Genomic DNA, 20,428 nt, shown 5'->3' on the forward strand with positions numbered 1-20,428 from the left:
TTCAAGAAGAAGAACCGTGTATTTCACAGCAAGATCATTTTTCTGCATGATAATGCACCATCTCATGCTGCACATAAAACATCTGCATCTCTGGCTGATATGGGCATAAAAGGGGACAAACTTATGGTGTGACCCCCATGCTCCCCTGACCTCTACCCCATTCAGAACCTTTGGAGCATCATTAAAAGGAGTGTCTATGATGGCGGGAGGCAGTTCACATCTAAGCAACAGCTCTGGGAGGGTATTCTGTCCTCATGCAAAACAATTGAAGCAGAAACCATCCAAAACCTGACAAATTCAATGGACGAGAGAGTTCAGAAGCTCCTTTCGAACAAGGGGTCCTATGTGAAAATGTAACATCACCTAGAATAAAGTTTTGAGTTGAAAACTGTTTGATTTCAGTTTCTAACAACCTGCTAATGCTTATAATTTCAAAAATGACCATTTTTTTGGTCTTTATTAAAATGAAAAGGTTGATCGAAAAGTTTGGGGGATCTAAGAGTGTGGCAACCCAGTAGTCATGATTACTTCGAATTCTGACAATATGAGGGTCATGCTGCAGGTAGTGCAGCAAGAAGGCACTTATGTGTCTTGCGCATCTCGGAGCCCCAAAATTATTTTCCGGGCTAGATGCAGCTAAAAATTATTTTTAATTTTAAATCTGGTGAAGCTTATTATAGATGGCCTAATAGGATCAGTGCTGCACACTGCTACAAAGCCCAAATTATTTTCCAGTCAAGATACAGATAAACATGATTAGTAATTTGAAAGCTTAAAACAGTTGGTAGGGTGATTTTAACCAATCATCAAGCTTTTACTCTCCCCAGGATGACACAGGGGTAGAAAAGTCGTTTCGGATCCATGATTTGTTCATCTTTATGAACGTGAGTCTGTCTACATTATCAGTGGAGAGCCGCGTGCGCTTATCTGTCAGCACACCACCAGCAGCGCTGAACACACGTTCAGACAGAACGCTGGCTGCGGGGCATGACAAGATCTCCAAGGCGTAAGTGGCTAGCTCCGGCCATTTATCCAGATTGGAAGCCCTAAAAGAGCAAGGGTCCAGTGACACAGTCGTGGCTTCAATGTTTACTTGGAGATACTCCTGTACCATCGTCTCTAGGCGTTGACTATGTGTCAGACTTCTTGTCTCCTGTGGCCTTGCAAAGGATGGGCTAAAAAAGTGGTGAAATGATTCCGCAAAATTGATGTTACCAGCAGATACTGTGGTTCTGTTACGGTTTGAGTGCTGAACACTTGACGGTCCCACGGTTGGCAAGTTGGAACTGTGAGATTCACTACGTGCACCACTGGTATTTTGTGGAAAAGCACATGTAAGATTCTGCAACAGTCTCTGCTGATACTCCTGCATGCGTGCATCCCTTTCTATGGCAGGAATAATTTCTGCAAATTTACTTTTGTACCGGGGATCTAACAGTGTGGCAACCCAGTAGTCAGGATTATTTCTAATTCTCACAATTCGAGGGTCATGTTGCAGGTAGTGCAGCAAGAAGGCACTCATGTGTGTTGCGCATCCAGGAGCACCAAGTCCCTGTTGTGTTGGTGGCGAGGTAACAATCATGCTTCCTTCCTCTGTCCTCTCCCCCCAACCTCGCACAACAGAAATGTGATCAAGGTCTCCCTCATCTGATGAGTCTTCCATCAGTTCGTCCTCCACTTCTTCCTGGGCTCCTGCACCTTTCTCACTAGTTTGGCTGCTACCATGCGCCCTGGTAAAATCATCTCCCCCACCCTCACATGCCTGCCGCCTTGGTGCTGCCGACCGTCTGGACCTTGCAGATGTTAGCCCTTCCGCATACAACTCCTCCTCCTCTACTTCCTCCACCTCCTCTTGTGCCACCACCTGACTCCGAATTCTGTTTAACATGTGCTCCAGCATGTAAATCACCGGAATAGTCATGCTGATAATGGCATCGTCAGCACTAAACATCTTCGTCGCCATTTCAAAACTGTGCAGAAGGGTGCATAGGTCCCTGATCTGAGACCACTCCTCCAGCGTGATTTGCCCCACCTCTGAATCTCGTTGGCCCAGGCTATACGTCAGAACGTATTGCACCAGGGCTTGTCGGTGCTGCCACAGTCGCTGCAACATGTGCAGAGTTGAATTCCACCAGGTAGGCACATCGCATTTTAGCCGGTGAAGTGGCAGGCCCAACGACTTCTGTAGAGATGTAAGTCGCTGAGCTGCGGGATGCGAACGGCGGAAGTGAGCACACAGCGACCGTGCCCTCTGCAGAAGGCCATCTAGTCTGGGATAGTGGGCTAAAAATTGCTGGACAACCAGGTTCAACACGTGAGCCATACAAGGCACGTGTGTGACATTGCCCCGGCGAAGGGCCGCACCCAGGTTTGCAGCATTGTCGCACACGGCCTTCCCTGGTTTCAGGTCCAGTGGAGACAACCATTCATGAAATTGGTTCTCCAGAGCTGACCACAACTCCTCAGCTGTGTGACTCACATTTCCCAGACATTTCAATGTAAAAACCGCCTGATGACGTTGAGCCCTACTGCCAGCATAGTAAGGAGGTGTGCAGGATCCCTTCTGCGCAGTAAGAAAGCTTGTGGCATGACCAGACAGGCTTTGGGTGCAGGTGGAAGACCGAGAGGAGGTTGAGGAGGCAGAAGCAGTGGAGGAACTTTGACATAAAGAGGATTGACGCACAACTCGTGGGGACGGCAAGACTTGGACAGCAGCCCCTTGTCCTGCTGTCACCATAGTTACCCAGTGCCCAGTCAGCGACATGTAACGCCCCTGTCCATGCCTACTCGTCCAAGTGTCTGTGGTGAAATGCACCCTGTCACACACAGAGTTTCTCAAAGAAGCGGTGATGTTGTGTGCGACATGCTGGTGGAGCGCAGGCACACCTTTCTTTGAGAAGTAGTGCCGACTGGGCATCTGGTACTGGGGCACTGCGACGGACATAAGGTCTCGAAAATCCTCTGTGTCCACCAGGCGGAAAGGCAGCATTTCTGTAGCCAAGAGCTTGCAGATGGTGAAATTCAACCTCTTAGCTTTCTCATGGCTAGGAGGAAATGGTCTTTTACTTGTCCACATCTGAGGGACCGAGGGCTGGCTATTGTGCTTAGACGGGGTTGATAAGGGTGTCCCCGGCAAACTGCCGGTCTGTGAGGAAGATGCAGGCGGACATGTTAGGTTGCCTTGATCCAAAGGTGGTGCTATCGATGTCGGACAGCGCTCAAGACCAGCTGGTGTTACCACCTCCAAAGAAAATGATGACCTGCCAATCACGCTGGCTGTTGCGGGTAAAGAGGTGGCAGGTCTGCGCCCCAAAACAGGTGTGACTGCTGTCCCCCCAGTCACAGAGGATGAAGAGGCCGCGGATGCACAAGATATGGCAGACGGTGGTTGGCCCGGCCGGCTAGGCCGCATTGTAGCACACTGAGCTTCCCACTGCAACTTATGCTTCATGTCCATGTGCCGGTTCATGCATGAAGTACTCAAACTATGTATTTTTTGGCCTCTACTTAGCTTTTGCTGACAAATGTTACAGATAACACGAGTTAGGTCATCTTTATCGATCTGAAAAAATGCCCAGGCTATGCAAGGATTAGCACCCATGCGACCTGAAGAGCCACCACGACTTGTGGTGAGAGGCAGAGTTGTGTTTGAGGATGCAGTTGTTGACGTGCTTCCAGTACTACGTCTCTGTCCAGGAAGGCGCAACCTGACCTCGTCGTCACTAGCATCTTCCTCCACCTCCTCTGCTGACCTCATCTCTTGGCTGACTGTGGGTTGACAGTAAGTGGGATCTCCGACCTCATCATCATCACCCTGTGCGTTATCACACCCGTCGTCCTCAGAGCCAACCTGTTCCTGCCCTGACAAAAAACTAAAGTTGTCGCTCCAATCAGGTATTTGAGTCTTATCATCGTCTTCCTCATTGTCTCCACCAACAGGAGTTACAGTTTGGGAATGAGGGTCTACATTATGGTCAGAACCTTCTGCGTCTGGTCCTGGATCCGACTCATAAAGATTCTGGGCATCAGTGCAGATCATTTCCTCGTCTGGATTCACAGAAGCGCTGGAGTCGACCTCTGATTCCCAGGCTATAGTATGAGTAAACAGCTCTGCAGACTCAACCATCTGTTCTACCTCATACTCAGACGGGCAGCTGGAGATTTGGGAGCTGTGAGGAAGCAAGTGCGATTTGGGTGACACCTTTGAGGACTGGAGTATTTGTGATGTTGAAGTTGATGTGGAGGAGAGCCCACTTAAAGGAGCACTTGATATCCGTTGAAGCACCTGCTGTTTTTGTGCCTCATCTGGAATTTGTAGCGATTGGCGTGGCCGTAAGAAAGGGATCTTATCACATTGTCCGCTAAAAGAAGTAGACATTTTAGTTTGGCTGGAAGATGGTCTTTCTTCTGCACCTACCCCACGGACACAACCTTTTTTCCCCTTCCCAACACGCCTATTCCCCTTTCCACCAGCAGCAGGCCTTTTTCCACTCATTTTGGTGGTTAACTAATTCACAACTCTGGAGTTGTTTGCACAAAAAAACAATGGATGGTAACCGAGCAGAGCTGAGTAGCCAAACTGTGGTATTAGGCCAAAACTATTGGCTGGGTTAGATGCAGAAAAAAATTATTTTGAATTTGCAACCTGATGGAGGTCAGTATAGATGGACTAATACAAATAGTCCCACACACTGCTAGAAGCCCAAATATTTTTTCAGAGGTACTGTAGATGCAGATAAAAATTATTTTTAATTTGCAACCTGATGGAGGTCAGTATAGATGGACTAATAGACCAAGTCCCACACACTGCTAGAAGCCCAAATATTTTTTCAGAGCTAGATGCAGAAAAAAATTATTTTTAATTTGCAACCTGATGGAGGTCAGTATAGATGGACTAATAGACCAAGTCCCACACACCGCTAGAAGCCCAACTATTTTTTCAGAGCTAGATGCAGAAAAAAATTATATTCAATTTGCAACCTGCTGGAGGTCAGTATAGAAGGACTAATAGAACAAGTCCCACACACTGCTAGAAGCCCAAATATTTTTTCAGAGCTAGATGCAGAAAAAAATTATTTTTAATTTGCAACCTGATGGAGGTCAGTATAGATGGACTAATAGACCAAGTCCCACACACCGCTAGAAGCCCAAATATTTTTTCAGAGCTAGATGCAGAAAAAAAATATTTTTAATTTACAACCTGACGGAGGTCAGTATAGATGGACTAATAGACCAAGTCCCACACACTGCTAGAAGCCCAAATATTTTTTCAGAGCTAGATGCAGAAAAAAATTATTTTTAATTTGCAACCTGATGGAGGTCAGTATAGATGGACTAATAGACCAAGTCCCACACACTGCTAGAAGCCCAAATATTTTTTCAGAGCTAGATGCAGAAAAAAATTATTTTTAATTTGCAACCTGATGGAGGTCAGTATAGATGGACTAATAGACCAAGTCCCACACACTGCTAGAAGCCCAAATATTTTTTCAGAGCTAGATGCAGAAAAAAATTATTTTTAATTTGCAACCTGATGGAGGTCAGTATAGATGGACTAATAGACCAAGTCCCACACACCGCTAGAAGCCCAACTATTTTTTCAAAGCTAGATGCAGAAAAAAATTATATTCAATTTGCAACCTGCTGGAGGTCAGTATAGAAGGACTAATAGAACAAGTCCCACACACTGCTAGAAGCCCAAATATTTTTTCAGAGCTAAATGAAGAAAAAAATTATTTTTAATTTGCAACCTGATGGAGGTCAGTATAGATGGACTAATAGACCAATTCCCACACACTGCTAGAAGCCCAAATATTTTTTCAGAGCTAGATGCAGAAAAAAATTATATTCAGTTTGCAACCTGATGGAGGTCAGTATAGATGGACTAATAGAATGATGCTATGCCCAAAAGATTTTACTTCACTAGGTGCAGTAAAAAAATTGGTATTCTATACACAGGTGTTATATCTTGCAACACAGATAGGCTACTCCACTGACTAACACACTCTGCAATAGGCCAAAAAGGATTAGCTTTGCTAGATTCAGCCAAATGCTGTGAAAAAAACTTGCACAGCACTGGCACAGACCTGCCTGGCAAAAACTGATAGGAACTCATGTAACCTAGTCCTGAAAAGGACTCCAATTACAATTAGTCTTTACTCCCACAACCTATCTATTTAAGAGCACAGACCTCCCTGATAAAAGTCGTAGGAAATGCTGTAACCTAGTCCTTAAAAGGACTGCAATCACAACTATTCCCTACTCCCAAGCTATCTGTATATTTGTGCGAAAATTGGCTTGAAATTAACAAAGTATAGCGCACACAGCAACAGCGGTGCCGTCTAACACGCAGCTGCAGCAGTGAGAAAATGGTGGCGACGGGGAAAATGGCTTGGTCTTATAGGGCAAGGACATGTGACATACACTGCCAATGACACATGCCCTTGCTTGTGTGAAAAAAAGCACTTCGCTCCGTGTGTGCGCTGCTGATAGGCTGACAGATTGCACCTCCCCACTGCAAATGCGGGAAAGAGAAAAAAAAATGGAGATCTTCATTGTTCCTGCAGAGATCCATCCCCTGCCCCTCCCCCCACCCCGCTGTACACTCAAACTGCGTATTAACATTAATTTTCATCATTACTGAGAAAAAATTCAGTTATGATTTTGGTGCACGAACAGTTATCGAACATAACCTCGAACAGCCGAATTTTTCTCAAATTGTTCGTGTTCGCCGAACGGCTCGAACACCGCCCAAAACAGCTCGAATTTGAGATTGGCGAACAGTTCGAGTAGAACAACGCTCATCTCTAGTTGTGACAGGAAGCCTTACGGGTGGACAGCCAGGGAAATTAGCTGCTAGGGTAGACAGGGGCTCCCTACCCTCAGACAGTGGATAAGCAGTGTAAATATCTCCTCACGCAGGAGTCCCATTAGCCGGCCGGAGAAACTCAACAGAGGTATTGAGGACCCCGGGGCACTTCTAGTCTGCAGGTAGCAGAGGAAGATAGGACTCCAGGTTAAGCCGTGAGGGAGATATAGGATCCGGACACACTTTCGCTGGTGAGGAAACTTCTCTTCAGCTAGAGAATAGAGTTAGAGAGATGCTTCACCTAAAGAGGGCACCAGGGCTAAAGATGTTTCTAGTACCTGTATGGGAGATGAAAACCTGTTGGGCCTTATCCAATGTACCTGACTGTAAATACTGTATATACTCCTCTCCCCCAAAGTAAAATCCCAGTTATGGTTAAGAACTCCGTGTCCTCTGAATTTATTGCTGCCCTGGTTCCAGAAGAGAAATGCCTGGAGACAGCCACGATCGGATGGTTTGAAGTAAGTGAAGAATGTCACATACCCAGCCACACATCAGAGGGAGGACACAAATTGTCTGTAGGGTGTCAAAGCGAGCAGGGACTACAACTCGCCAACGACTACCTCACTGGGGCACCTTACAGTAGCACAACAAAACTGCCAAAAGAGGGTCGCCCACCAAAACTCTCAGCCCAGGCAAGGAGGGCATTAATCAGAGAGGAAGCACATAGACCAAAGACAAGCCTGAAGGAGCTGCACAGTTCCCAGGCAAAGACTGGACTATCTGTTCATATGACTACAATAAGCCGTACACTCCATAGAGGTGGCCTTTATGGAAAAATGGGCACAAAAAAGCCTTTACTTACGCACAAAAATTGTAAGGATCTTTTTGAGTTTGCAAAACAACATGTGGGAGACTCCCCAAATGTATGGATGAGGGTGATGTGGTCAGATGAGACAAAAAATTTACTTTTTGGCCACCAAGGTAAACTCTATGTCTGGCACCAAACCAACACAGCTCATCACCCAAAGAATATCCTCCCCACAGTGAAGCATGGTGGTGGCAGTATCATGCTGTGAGGATGTTTTTCGGCGACAGGGAATATGGTCCAAGTTGAGGGGAAAATGGATGATGCAAAATACAGGGATATTCTTGTGCAAAACCTGTTTCAGTCTGTCAGTGATTTAAGACTCCAACAAGACAATGACCCAAAGCATACTACTAAAGCAGCAATCGAGTGGTTTAAGGGGAAATGTGTAAATGTTTTGGAAAGGCCTTTTCAAAGCCCAGACCTTAATCCAATTGAGAATCTGTGGTCAGACTTGAAGATTGCTGTTCACCAGAGGAAACCATGTAACTTGAAGGAGCTTGAGCAGTTTTGCCTTGAGGATGGGCAAAAATCCCAGCAGCAAGATGTGGAAAGCTCATAAAGACTTATCCAAAGCAACTTGCAGCTGTAATTGCCACAAAAGGGGGCTCTACAAAGTGCTGACTTTAGGAGGTGAATAGTTATGCATACTGAAGTTTTCAGTTATTTTGTCCTATTTGTTCTTGGCGTCACAATAAAAAGAAAACCAAATGTTCACAGTTGTAGGCATGTTCTTTACATGAACTGATGCATGCAAACCCTCAAAAAAAACAGTGAAATTCCAAGGTGCGAGGTATCAAAACACAAAAAATGTCAAGGGGAGTGAATACTTTCGCAAGCCACTGTAGTGTTAAAGAGTTTGTCCACTAATTTAACACTGATGACCTATCCTTAGAATAGGTCTTCAATGTCTGATCAGATGGGTGCAACACCCGGAACCCCTGTCGATCAGCTGTTTCCTTCTCAGTGGCGACATCTGCCGGAAGTGCTCAGTTACGGAGCTGCTCCGTCTACCGATAGTTGCTGTGTGCACATACGCCTCCTATTGATTTGAACAGGAGGTGAATGTGTGGTACCCTGCTGCGGCCACTATCAGTAGACAGAGCAGCTCCGTTATTGAGCACTTCCATACTCTCACCGATCAGACATTGATGGCCTATCTTAAGGACAGGTCATTAACGTTAAAGTAGTGGACAACGTCTTTAAGGCTCTTTTAATTTTTTGCTTCAAAATACATATTCTATTATTATGGGAAAGAATCCAGAAAAGACACATGCTAAATTTTGAAGAAAAAAAAATCATTGACTCGCCACCCACCCCACCAAAGAAGAAATAATAATTCAGAAAAATGTAGCATGTGAAACCACCCAAGTAGTGTAAATGCAACATATTATTGTGCATTTTTTATACAGGTGTCCGCACCAAAAATAAATAACAATCTGCTTTGTTTATTGCTTTCTTATTGTGGTTTTTTTATCCTTTTTTCCTTTTGCTATGTGTCTATGTTGTGAATTTGAAGCATTTTTTTATGTTTCTTTTTGGTCCAGAAACACCACGATTACACAGTTGAAGCCATAATTGTGATTTTACATGTGGTTTTCAGACTCCCAACAGAAGTCTTTAGGGAAGAAAGGGACCAAAAAAAAACCTGCACAATTCTGCAGTGTCTTTAAACGCACAGTGTGCATGAGCTTTCATGAAATAACATCTACTTTGCTTAAAATGTTAGACACAGTAGATTTTCTGCAAAAAAAAAAGAAATAATGCAGCTGAGAAAACTTAATAATTACGCTATGTGGGAACATCACAGAAAAAAATGGCAGCCTTACAAATTAACACCAAATCACAATACCAATGCACTAGCAGGATGCAGACAATGAAGACCTTTGATGTGGGTTGCGAGCTTGCATATTTTGTCCAAAATATCGACCAGTACTTCATTTATATATCATTTTTTCTTTATTATCCATTTTTATGCAGGATGCAGCTAGGCCCTATAGTGTCGATTGGGTTAATATGGGCTTCTCTGCTTGTGGGGTGCACTTATATAGTACTGGACAGCCTGTCTTTTTGAAAATTATGGGCATCACTAATAGACTGTAAGTCGGACACTGTGCACCACACCTATCTGTTTGACTGGTGCCCTTTGCATGTCTCATCTGTGTCGCTTGTATAATGCTAGATGACCACCCTCTCCATGTTGGTCGGTCTGTGAGTGGTTGCATCATCAGTATTTTGCACCTGTACTGCCTCTGCCTTTATCATGGGGATCTGCTACATATGGCTAGTGCATTGGCATTGTGATTTGGTATTGGCAAGTAGTGTTGAGCGAATTTGTTCGGCATTTCAAATTCGGGTCGGAGCCGATTTTTGGCGCGAACAAGCCGGAGCCTGGAACACAAACCCGAATTTGAAATGCCGAACAAATTCGCTCAACACTAGAGATGAGCGGTGTTCAACTCGAACTGTTCGCCAATCTCAAATTCGAGCTGTTTTGGGCGGTGTTCGAGCCGTTCGGCGAACACGAACGATTTGAAAAAAATTCGGCTGTTCGAGGTTATGTTCGATAACTGTTCGTGCACCAAAATCATAACTGGATTTTTTCTCAGTAATGCTGAAAATTAATGTTAATACGCAGTTTGAGTGTACAGCGGGGCGGGGGGAGGGGCAGGGGACGGATCTCTGCCGGAATAATGAAGATCTCCATTTTTTTTTCTCTTTCCCGCATTTACAGTGGGGAGGTGCAGTCTGTCAGCCTATCAGCAGCGCACACACGGAGCGAACTGCTTTTTTTCACACAAGCAAGGGCATGTGTTATTGGCAGTGTATGTCACATGTCCTTGCCCTATAAGACCCAGCCATTTTCCCCGTCGCCACCATTTTCTCACTGCTGCAGCTGCGTGTTAGACGGCACCGCTGTTGCTGTGTGCGCTATACTTTGTTAATTTCAAACCAATTTTCGCACAAATCTACAGATAGCTTAGGAGTAGGGAAGAGTTGTGATTGCAGTCCTTTTAAGGACTAGGTTACATAATTTCCTACGACTGTTATCAGGCAGGTCTGTGCTCTTAAATAGATAGGTTGTGGGAGTAAAGACTAATTGTAATTGCAGTCCTTTTAAGGGCTAGGTTACATCAGTTCCTATCACTTTTTGCCAGGCAGGTCTGTACCAGTGCTGTGCAAGTTTTTTTCACAGCATTTGGCTAAATCTAGCAAAGCAAATCCTTTTTGGACTATTGCTGAGTGTGTTAGTCAGTGGAGTAGCCTATCTGTGTTGCAAGCTACACCACGTGTGTATAGAATACAAAATTTTTGACTGCATCTAGTGAAGTAAAACCTTTTGGGCATAGCATCATTCTATTAGTCCATCTATACTAACCTCCACCAGGTTGCAAATTCAATATAATATTTTTCTGCATCGAGCTCTGAAAAAATACTTAGGCTTCTAGCAGTGTGTGGGACTTCTTCTATTAGTCCATCTATACTGACCTCCATCAGGTTGCAAATTCAATATAATTTTTTTTCTGCATCTAACTCTGAAAAAATATTTCAGCTTCTAGCAGTGTGTGGGACTTGTTCTATTAGTCCATCTATACTGACCTCCATCAGGTTGCAAATTCAATCTAATTTTTTTCTGCATCTAGCTCTGAAAAAATATTTAGGCTTCTAGCAGTGTGTGGGACTTGGTCTATTAGTCCATCTATACTAACCTCCACCAGGTTGCAAATTAAAAATAATTTTTATCTGCATCAAGCTCAGAAAAAATATTTAGGCTTCTAACAGTGTGTGGGAATTGGTCTATTAGTTCATCTATACTGACCTCCATCAGGTTGCAAATTCAATCTAATTTTTTTCTGCATCTAGCTCTGAAAAAATATTTCAGCTTGTAGCAGTGTGTGGGACTTGTTCTATTAGTCCATCTATACTGAGCTCCATCAGGTTGCAAATTCAATCTAATTTTTTTCTGCATCTAGCTCTGAAAAAATATTTAGGCTTCTAGTAGTGTGTGGGACTTGGTCTATTAGTCCATCTATACTAACCTCCACCAGGTTGCAAATTAAAAATAATTTTTATCCTCATCTAGCTCTGAAAAAATATTTAAGCTTCTAGCAGTGTGTGGGACTTGGTCTATTAGTCCATCTATACTGACCTCCATCAGGTTGCAAATTCAATCTAATTTTTTTCTGCATCTAGCTCTGAAAAAATATTTAGGCTTCTAGCAGTGTGTGGGACTTGGTCTATTAGTCCATCTATACTAACCTCCACCAGGTTGCAAATTAAAAATAATTTTTATCTGCATCTAGCTCTGAAAAAATATTTAGGCTTCTAGCAGTGTGTGGGACTTGGTCTATTAGTCCATCTATACTAACCTCCATCAGGTTGCAAATTAAAAATAATATTTATCCTCATCTAGCTCTGAAAAAATATTTAGGCTTCTAGCAGTGTGTGGGACTTGGTCTATTAGTACATCTATACTGACTTCCATCAGGTTGCAAATTCAATCTAATTTTTTTCTGCATCTAGCTCTGAAAAAATATTTAGGCTTCTAGCAGTGTGTGGGACTTGGTCTATTAGTCCATCTATACTAACCTCCACCAGGTTGCAAATTAAAAATAATTTTTATCCTCATCTAGCTCTGAAAATTATTTAGGCCTCTAGCAGTGTGTGGGACTTGGTCTATTAGTCCATCTCTACTGACCTCCATCAGGTTGCAAATTCAATCTATTTTTTTTCTGCATCTAGCTCTGAAAAAATATTTAGACTTCTAGCAGTGTGTGGGACTGGGTCTATTAGTCCATCTATACTAACCTCCACCAGGTTGCAAATGAAAAATAATTTTTATCTGCATCTAGCTCTGAAAAAATATTTAGGCTTCTAGCAGTGTGTGGGACTTGGTCTATTGGTCCATCTATACTGACCTCCATCAGGTTGCAAATTCAATCTAATTTTTTTCTGCATCTAGCTCTGAAAAAATATTTCACCTTGTAGCAGTGTGTGGGACTTGTTCTATTAGTCCATCTATACTGACCTCCATCAGGTTGCAAATTCAATCTAATTTTTTTCTGCATCTAGCTCTGAAAAAATATTTCAGCTTCTAGCAGTGCGTGGGACTTGGTCTATTAGTCCATCTATACTAACCTCCACCAGGTTGCAAATTAAAAATAATTTTTATCTGCATCTAGCTCTGAAAAAATATTTAGGCTTCTAGCAGTGTGTGGGACTGGGTCTATTATTCCATCTATACTGACCTCCATCAGGTTGCAAATTCAATCTAATTTTTTTCTGCATCTAGCTCTGAAAAAATATATCAGCTAGTAGCAGTGTGTGGGACTTGTTCTATTAGTCCATCTATACTGACCTCCATCAGGTTGCAAATTCAATATAATTTTTTTCTGCATCTAGCTCTGAAAAAATATTTAGGCTTCTAGTAGTGTGTGGGACTTGGTCTATTAGTCCATCTATACTAACCTCCACCAGGTTGCAAATTAAAAATAATTTTTATATGCATCGAGCTCTGAAAAAATATTTAGGCTTCTAGCAGTGTGTGGGACTTGTTCTATTAGTCCATCTATACTGACCTCCATCAGGTTGCAAATTCAATCTAATTTTTTTCTGCATCTAGCTCTGAAAAAATATTTAGGCTTCTAGCAGTGTGTGGGACTTGGTCTATTAGTCCATCTATACTAACCTCCACCAGGTTGCAAATTAAAAATAATTTTTATCTGCATCAAGCTCAGAAAAAATATTTAGGCTTCTAGCAGTGTGTGGGAATTGGTCTATTAGTTCATCTATACTGACCTCCATCAGGTTGCAAATTCAATCTAATTTTTTTCTGCATCTAGCTCTGAAAAAATATTTCAGCTTGTAGCAGTGTGTGGGACTTGTTCTATTAGTCCATCTATACTGAGCTCCATCAGGTTGCAAATTCAATCTAATTTTTTTCTGCATCTAGCTCTGAAAAAATATTTAGGCTTCTAGTAGTGTGTGGGACTTGGTCTATTAGTCCATTTATACTAACCTCCACCAGGTTGCAAATTAAAAATAATTTTTATCCTCATCTAGCTCTGAAAAAATATTTAAGCTTCTAGCAGTGTGTGGGACTTGGTCTATTAGTCCATCTATACTGACCTCCATCAGGTTGCAAATTCAATCTAATTTTTTTCTGCATCTAGCTCTGAAAAAATATTTAGGCTTCTAGCAGTGTGTGGGACTTGGTCTATTAGTCCATCTATACTAACCTCCACCAGGTTGCAAATTAAAAATAATTTTTATCTGCATCTAGCTCTGAAAAAATATTTAGGCTTCTAGCAGTGTGTGGGACTTGGTCTATTAGTCCATCTATACTAACCTCCATCAGGTTGCAAATTAAAAATAATATTTATCCTCATCTAGCTCTGAAAAAATATTTAGGCTTCTAGCAGTGTGTGGGACTTGGTCTATTAGTCCATCTATACTGACTTCCATCCGGTTGCAAATTCAATCTAATTTTTTTCTGCATCTAGCTCTGAAAAAATATTTAGGCTTCTAGCAGTGTGTGGGACTTGGTCTATTAGTCCATCTATACTAACCTCCACCAGGTTGCAAATTAAAAATAATTTTTATCCTCATCTAGCTCTGAAAAAATATTTAGGCCTCTAGCAGTGTGTGGGACTTGGTCTATTAGTCCATCTCTACTGACCTCCATCAGGTTGCAAATTCAATCTATTTTTTTTCTGCATCTAGCTCTGAAAAAATATTTAGACTTCTAGCAGTGTGTGGGACTGAGTCTATTAGTCCATCTATACTAACCTCCACCAGGTTGCAAATGAAAAATAATTTTTATCTGCATCTAGCTCTGAAAAAATATTTAGGCTTCTAGCAGTGTGTGGGACTGGGTCTATTATTCCATCTATACTGACCTCCATCAGGTTGCAAATTCAATCTAATTTTTTTCTGCATCTAGCTCTGAAAAAATATTTCACCTTGTAGCAGTGTGTGGGACTTGTTCTATTAGTCCATCTATACTGACCTCCATCAGGTTGCAAATTCAATCTAATTTTTTTCTGCATCTAGCTCTGAAAAAATATTTCAGCTTCTAGCAGTGCGTGGGACTTGGTCTATTAGTCCATCTATACTAACCTCCACCAGGTTGCAAATTAAAAATAATTTTTATCTGCATCTAGCTCTGAAAAAATATTTAGGCTTCTAGCAGTGTGTGGGACTGGGTTTATTATTCCATCTATACTGACCTCCATCAGGTTGCAAATTCAATCTAATTTTTTTCTGCATCTAGCTCTGAAAAAATATATCAGCTAGTAGCAGTGTGTGGGACTTGTTCTATTAGTCCATCTATACTGACCTCCATCAGGTTGCAAATTCAATATAATTTTTTTCTGCATCTAGCTCTGAAAAAATATTTAGGCTTCTAGTAGTGTGTGGGACTTGGTCTATTAGTCCATCTATACTAACCTCCACCAGGTTGCAAATTAAAAATAATTTTTATATGCATCGAGCTCTGAAAAAATATTTAGGCTTCTAGCAGTGTGTGGGACTTGTTCTATTAGTCCATCTATACTGACCTCCATCAGGTTGCAAATTCAATCTAATTTTTTTCTGCATCTAGCTCTGAAAAAATATTTAGGCTTCTAGCAGTGTGTGGGACTTGGTCTATTAGTCCATCTATACTAACCTCCACCAGGTTGCAAATTAAAAATAATTTTTATCTGCATCAAGCTCAGAAAAAATATTTAGGCTTCTAACAGTGTGTGGGAATTGGTCTATTAGTTCATCTATACTGACCTCCATCAGGTTGCAAATTCAATCTAATTTTTTTCTGCATCTAGCTCTGAAAAAATATTTCAGCTTGTAGCAGTGTGTGGGACTTGTTCTATTAGTCCATCTATACTGAGCTCCATCAGGTTGCAAATTCAATCTAATTTTTTTCTGCATCTAGCTCTGAAAAAATATTTAGGCTTCTAGTAGTGTGTGGGACTTGGTCTATTAGTCCATTTATACTAACCTCCACCAGGTTGCAAATTAAAAATAATTTTTATCCTCATCTAGCTCTGAAAAAATATTTAAGCTTCTAGCAGTGTGTGGGACTTGGTCTATTAGTCCATCTCTACTGACCTCCATCAGGTTGCAAATTCAATCTATTTTTTTTCTGCATCTAGCTCTGAAAAAATATTTAGACTTCTAGCAGTGTGTGGGACTGGGTCTATTAGTCCATCTATACTAACCTCCACCAGGTTGCAAATGAAAAATAATTTTTATCTGCATCTAGCTCTGAAAAAATATTTAGGCTTCTAGCAGTGTGTGGGACTTGGTCTATTGGTCCATCTATACTGACCTCCATCAGGTTGCAAATTCAATCTAATTTTTTTCTGCATCTAGCTCTGACAAAATATTTCACCTTGTAGCAGTGTGTGGGACTTGTTCTATTAGTCCATCTGTACTGACCTCCATCAGGTTGCAAATTCAATATAATTTTTTTCTGCATCTAGCTCTGAAAAAATATTTAGGCTTCTAGTAGTGTGTGGGACTTGGTCTATTAGTCCATCTATACTAACCTCCACCAGGTTGCAAATTAAAAATTTTTATATGCATCGAGCTCTGAAAAAATATTTAGGCTTCTAGCAGTGTGTGGGACTTTGTCTATTAGTCCATCTATACTGACCTCCATCAGGTTGCAAATACAATCTAATTTTTTTCTGCATCTAGTTCTAAAAAATATTTAGGCTTCTAGTAGTGTGTGGGACTTGGTCTATTAGTCCATCTATACTAACCTCCACCAGGTTGCAAATTAAAAATAATTTTTATCTGCATCTAGCTCTGAAAAAATATTTAGGCTTCTAGCAGTGTGTGGGACTTGGTCTATTAGTCCATCTATACTAACCTCCACCAGGTTGCAAATTAAAAATAATTTTTATCTGCATCTAGCTCTGAAAAATATTTAGGCTTCTAGCAGTGTGTGGGACTTGGTCTATTAGTCCATCTATATTGACCTCCATCAGGTTGCAAATTCAATCTAATTTTTTTCTGCATCTAGCGCTGAAAAAATATTTCAGCTTGTAGCAGTGTGTGGGACTTTTTCTATTAGTCCATCTATACTGACCTCCATCAGGTTGCAAATTCAATCTAATTTTTTTTTGCATCTAGCTCTGAAAAAATATTTCAGCTTGTAGAATTGTGTGGGACTTGTTCTATTTGTCCATCTATACTGACCTCCATCAGGTTGCAAATTCAATATAATTTTTTTCTGCATCTAGCGCTGAAAAAATATTTAGGCTTCAAGTAGTGTGTGGGACTTGGTCTATTAGTCCATCTATACTAACCTCCACCAGGTTGCAAATTAAAAATAATTTTTATCTGCATCGAGCTCTGAAAAAATATTTAGACTTCTAGCAGTGTGTGGGACTGGGTCTATTAGTCCATCTATACTAACCTCCACCAGGTTGCAAATGAAAAATAATTTTTATCTGCATCTAGCTCTGAAAAAATATTTAGGCTTCTAGCTGTGCGTGGGACTTGGTCTATTAGTCCATCTATACTGACCTGCATCAGGTTGCAAATTCAATCTAATTTTTTTCTGCATCTAGCTCTGAAAAAATATTTCACCTTGAAGCAGTGTGTGGGACTTGTTCTATTAGTCCATCTATACTGACCTCCATCAGGTTGCAAATTCAATCAAATTATTTTCTGCATCTAGCTCTGAAAAAATATTTAGGCTTCTAGTAGTGTGTGGGACTTGGTCTATTAGTCCATCTATACTAACCTCCACCAGGTTGCAAATTAAAAATAATTTTTATCTGCATCTAGCTCTGAAAAAGTATTTAGGCTTCTAGCAATGTGTGGGACTTGGTCTATTAGTCCATCTATACTGATCTCCATCAGGTTGCAAATTCAATCTAATTTTTTTCTGCATCTAGCTCTGAAAAAATATTTCAGCTTGCAGCAGTGTGTGGGACTTGTTCTATTAGTCCATCTATACTGACCTCCATCAGGTTGCAAATTCAATCTAATTTTTTTCTGTATCTAGCTCTGAAAAAATATTTAGGCTTCTAGCAGTGTGTGGGACTTGGTCTATTAGTCCTCTATACTAACCTCCACCAGGTTGCAAATTAAAAATAATTTTTATCCTCATCTAGCTCTGAAAAAATATTTAGGCCTCTAGCAGTGTGTGGGACTTGGTCTATTAGTCCATCTATACTGACCTCCATCAGGTTGCAAATTCAATCTAATTTTTTTCTGCATCTAGCTCTTATAAAATATTTAGGCTTCTAGCAGTGTGTGGGACTTGGTCTATTAGTCCATCTATACTAACCTCCACCAGGTTGCAAATTACAAATAATTTTTATCTGCATCTAGCTCTGAAAAAATATTTAGGCTTCTAGCAGTGTGTGGGACTTGGTCCATTAGTCCATCTATACTGACCTCCATCAGGTTGCAAATTCAATCTAATTTTTTTCTGCATCTAGCTCTGAAAAAATATTTAGGCTTCTAGCAGTGCGTGGGACTTGGTCTATTAGTCCATCTATACTAACCTCCTCCAGGTTGCAAATTAAAAATAATTTTTATCTGCATCTAGCTCTGAAAAAATATTTAGGCTTCTAGCAGTGTGTGGGACTTGGTCTATTAGTCCATCTATACTGATCTCCATCAGGTTGCAAATTCAATCTAATTTTTTTCTGCATCTAGCTCTGAAAAAATATTTCAGCTTGTAGCAGTGTGTGGGACTTGTTCTATTAGTCCATCTATACTGACCTCCATCAGGTTGCAAATTCAATCTAATTTTTTTCTGTATCTAGCTCTGAAAAAATATTTAGGCTTCTAGCAGTGTGTGGGACTTGGTCTATTAGTCCTCTATACTAACCTCCACCAGGTTGCAAATTAAAAATAATTTTTATCCTCATCTAGCTCTGAAAAAATATTTAGGCCTCTAGCAGTGTGTGGGACTTGGTCTATTAGTCCATCTATACTGACCTCCATCAGGTTGCAAATTCAATCTAATTGTTTTCTGCATCTAGCTCTGATAAAATATTTAGGCTTCTAGCAGTGTGTGGGACTTGGTCTATTAGTCCATCTATACTAACCTCCACCAGGTTGCAAATTAAAAATAATTTTTATCTGCATCTAGCTCTGAAAAAATATTTAGGCTTCTAGCAGTGTGTGGGATTGGTCCATTAGTCCATCTATACTGACCTCCATCAGGTTGCAAATTCAATCTAATTTTTTTCTGCATCTAGCTCTGAAAAAATATTTAGGCTTCTAGCAGTGCGTGGGACTTGATCTATTAGTCCATCTATACTAACCTCCACCAGGTTGCAAATTAAAAATAATTTTTATCTGCATCTAGCTCTGAAAAAATATTTAGGCTTCTAGCAGTGTGTGGGACTTGGTCTATTATTCCATCTATACTGACCTCCATCAGGTTGCAAATTCAATCTAATTTTTTTCTGCATCTAGCTCTGAAAAAATATATCATCTAGTAGCAGTGTGTGGGACTTGTTCTATTAGTCCATCTATACTGACCTCCATCAGGTTGCAAATTCAATATAATTTTTTTCTGCATCTAGCTCTGAAAAAATATTTAGGCTTCTAGTAGTGTGTGGGACTTGGTCTATTAGTCCATCTATACTAACCTCCACCAGGTTGCAAATTAAAAATAATTTTTATATGCATCGAGCTCTGAAAAAATATTTAGGCTTCTAGCAGTGTGTGGGACTTGGTCTATTAGTCCATCTATACTGACATCCATCAGGTTGCAAATTCAATCTTATTTTATTCTGCATCTAGCTCTGAAAAAATATTTCAGCTTGTAGCAGTGTGTGGGACTTGTTCTATTAGTCCATCTATACAGACCTCCATCAGGTTGCAAATTCAATCTAATTTTTTTCTGCATCTAGCTCTAAAAAATATTTAGGCTTCTAGTAGTGTGTGGGACTTGGTCTATTAGTCCATCTATACTAACCTCCACCAGGTTGCAAATTAAAAATAATTTTTATCTGCATCTAGCTCTGAAAAAATATTTAGGCTTCTAGCAGTGTGTGGGACTTGGTCTATTAGTCCATCTATACTAACCTCCACCAGGTTGCAAATTAAAAATAATTTTTATCTGCATCTAGCTCTGAAAAATATTTAGGCTTCTAGCAGTGTGTGGGACTTGGTCTATTAGTCCATCTATATTGACCTCCATCAGGTTGCAAATTCAATCTAATTTTTTTCTGCTTCTAGCGCTGAAAAAATATTTCAGCTTTAGCAGTGTGTGGGACTTTTTCTATTAGTCCATCTATACTGAACTCCATCAGGTTGCAAATTCAGTCTAATTTTTTTTTGCATGTAGCTCTGAAAAAATATTTCAGCTTGTAGAATTGTGTGGGACTTGTTCTATTTGTCCATCTATACTGACCTCCATCAAGTTGCAAATTCAATATAATTTTTTTCTGCATCTAGCTCTGAAAAAATATTTAGGCTTCAAGTAGTGTGTGGGACTTGGTCTATTAGTCCATCTATACTAACCTCCACCAGGTTGCAATTTAAAAATAATTTTTATCTGCATCGAGCTCTGAAAAAATATTTAGGCTTCTAGCAGTGTGTGGGACTTGGTCTATTAGTCCATCTATACTGACCTCCATCAGGTTGCAAATTCAATATAATTTTTTTCTGCATCTAGCTCTGAAAAAATATTTCAGCTTGTAGCAATGTGTGGGACTTGTTCTATTAGTCCATCTGTACTGACCTCCATCAGGTTGCAAATTCAATCTAATTTTTTT

Source organism: Phyllobates terribilis, unplaced genomic scaffold, assembly GCF_046119375.1.
Source record: "Phyllobates terribilis strain yellow unplaced genomic scaffold, ASM4611937v1 Scaffold_11__3_contigs__length_659146591, whole genome shotgun sequence".
Taxonomy (NCBI): Eukaryota; Metazoa; Chordata; class Amphibia; order Anura; family Dendrobatidae; genus Phyllobates; species Phyllobates terribilis.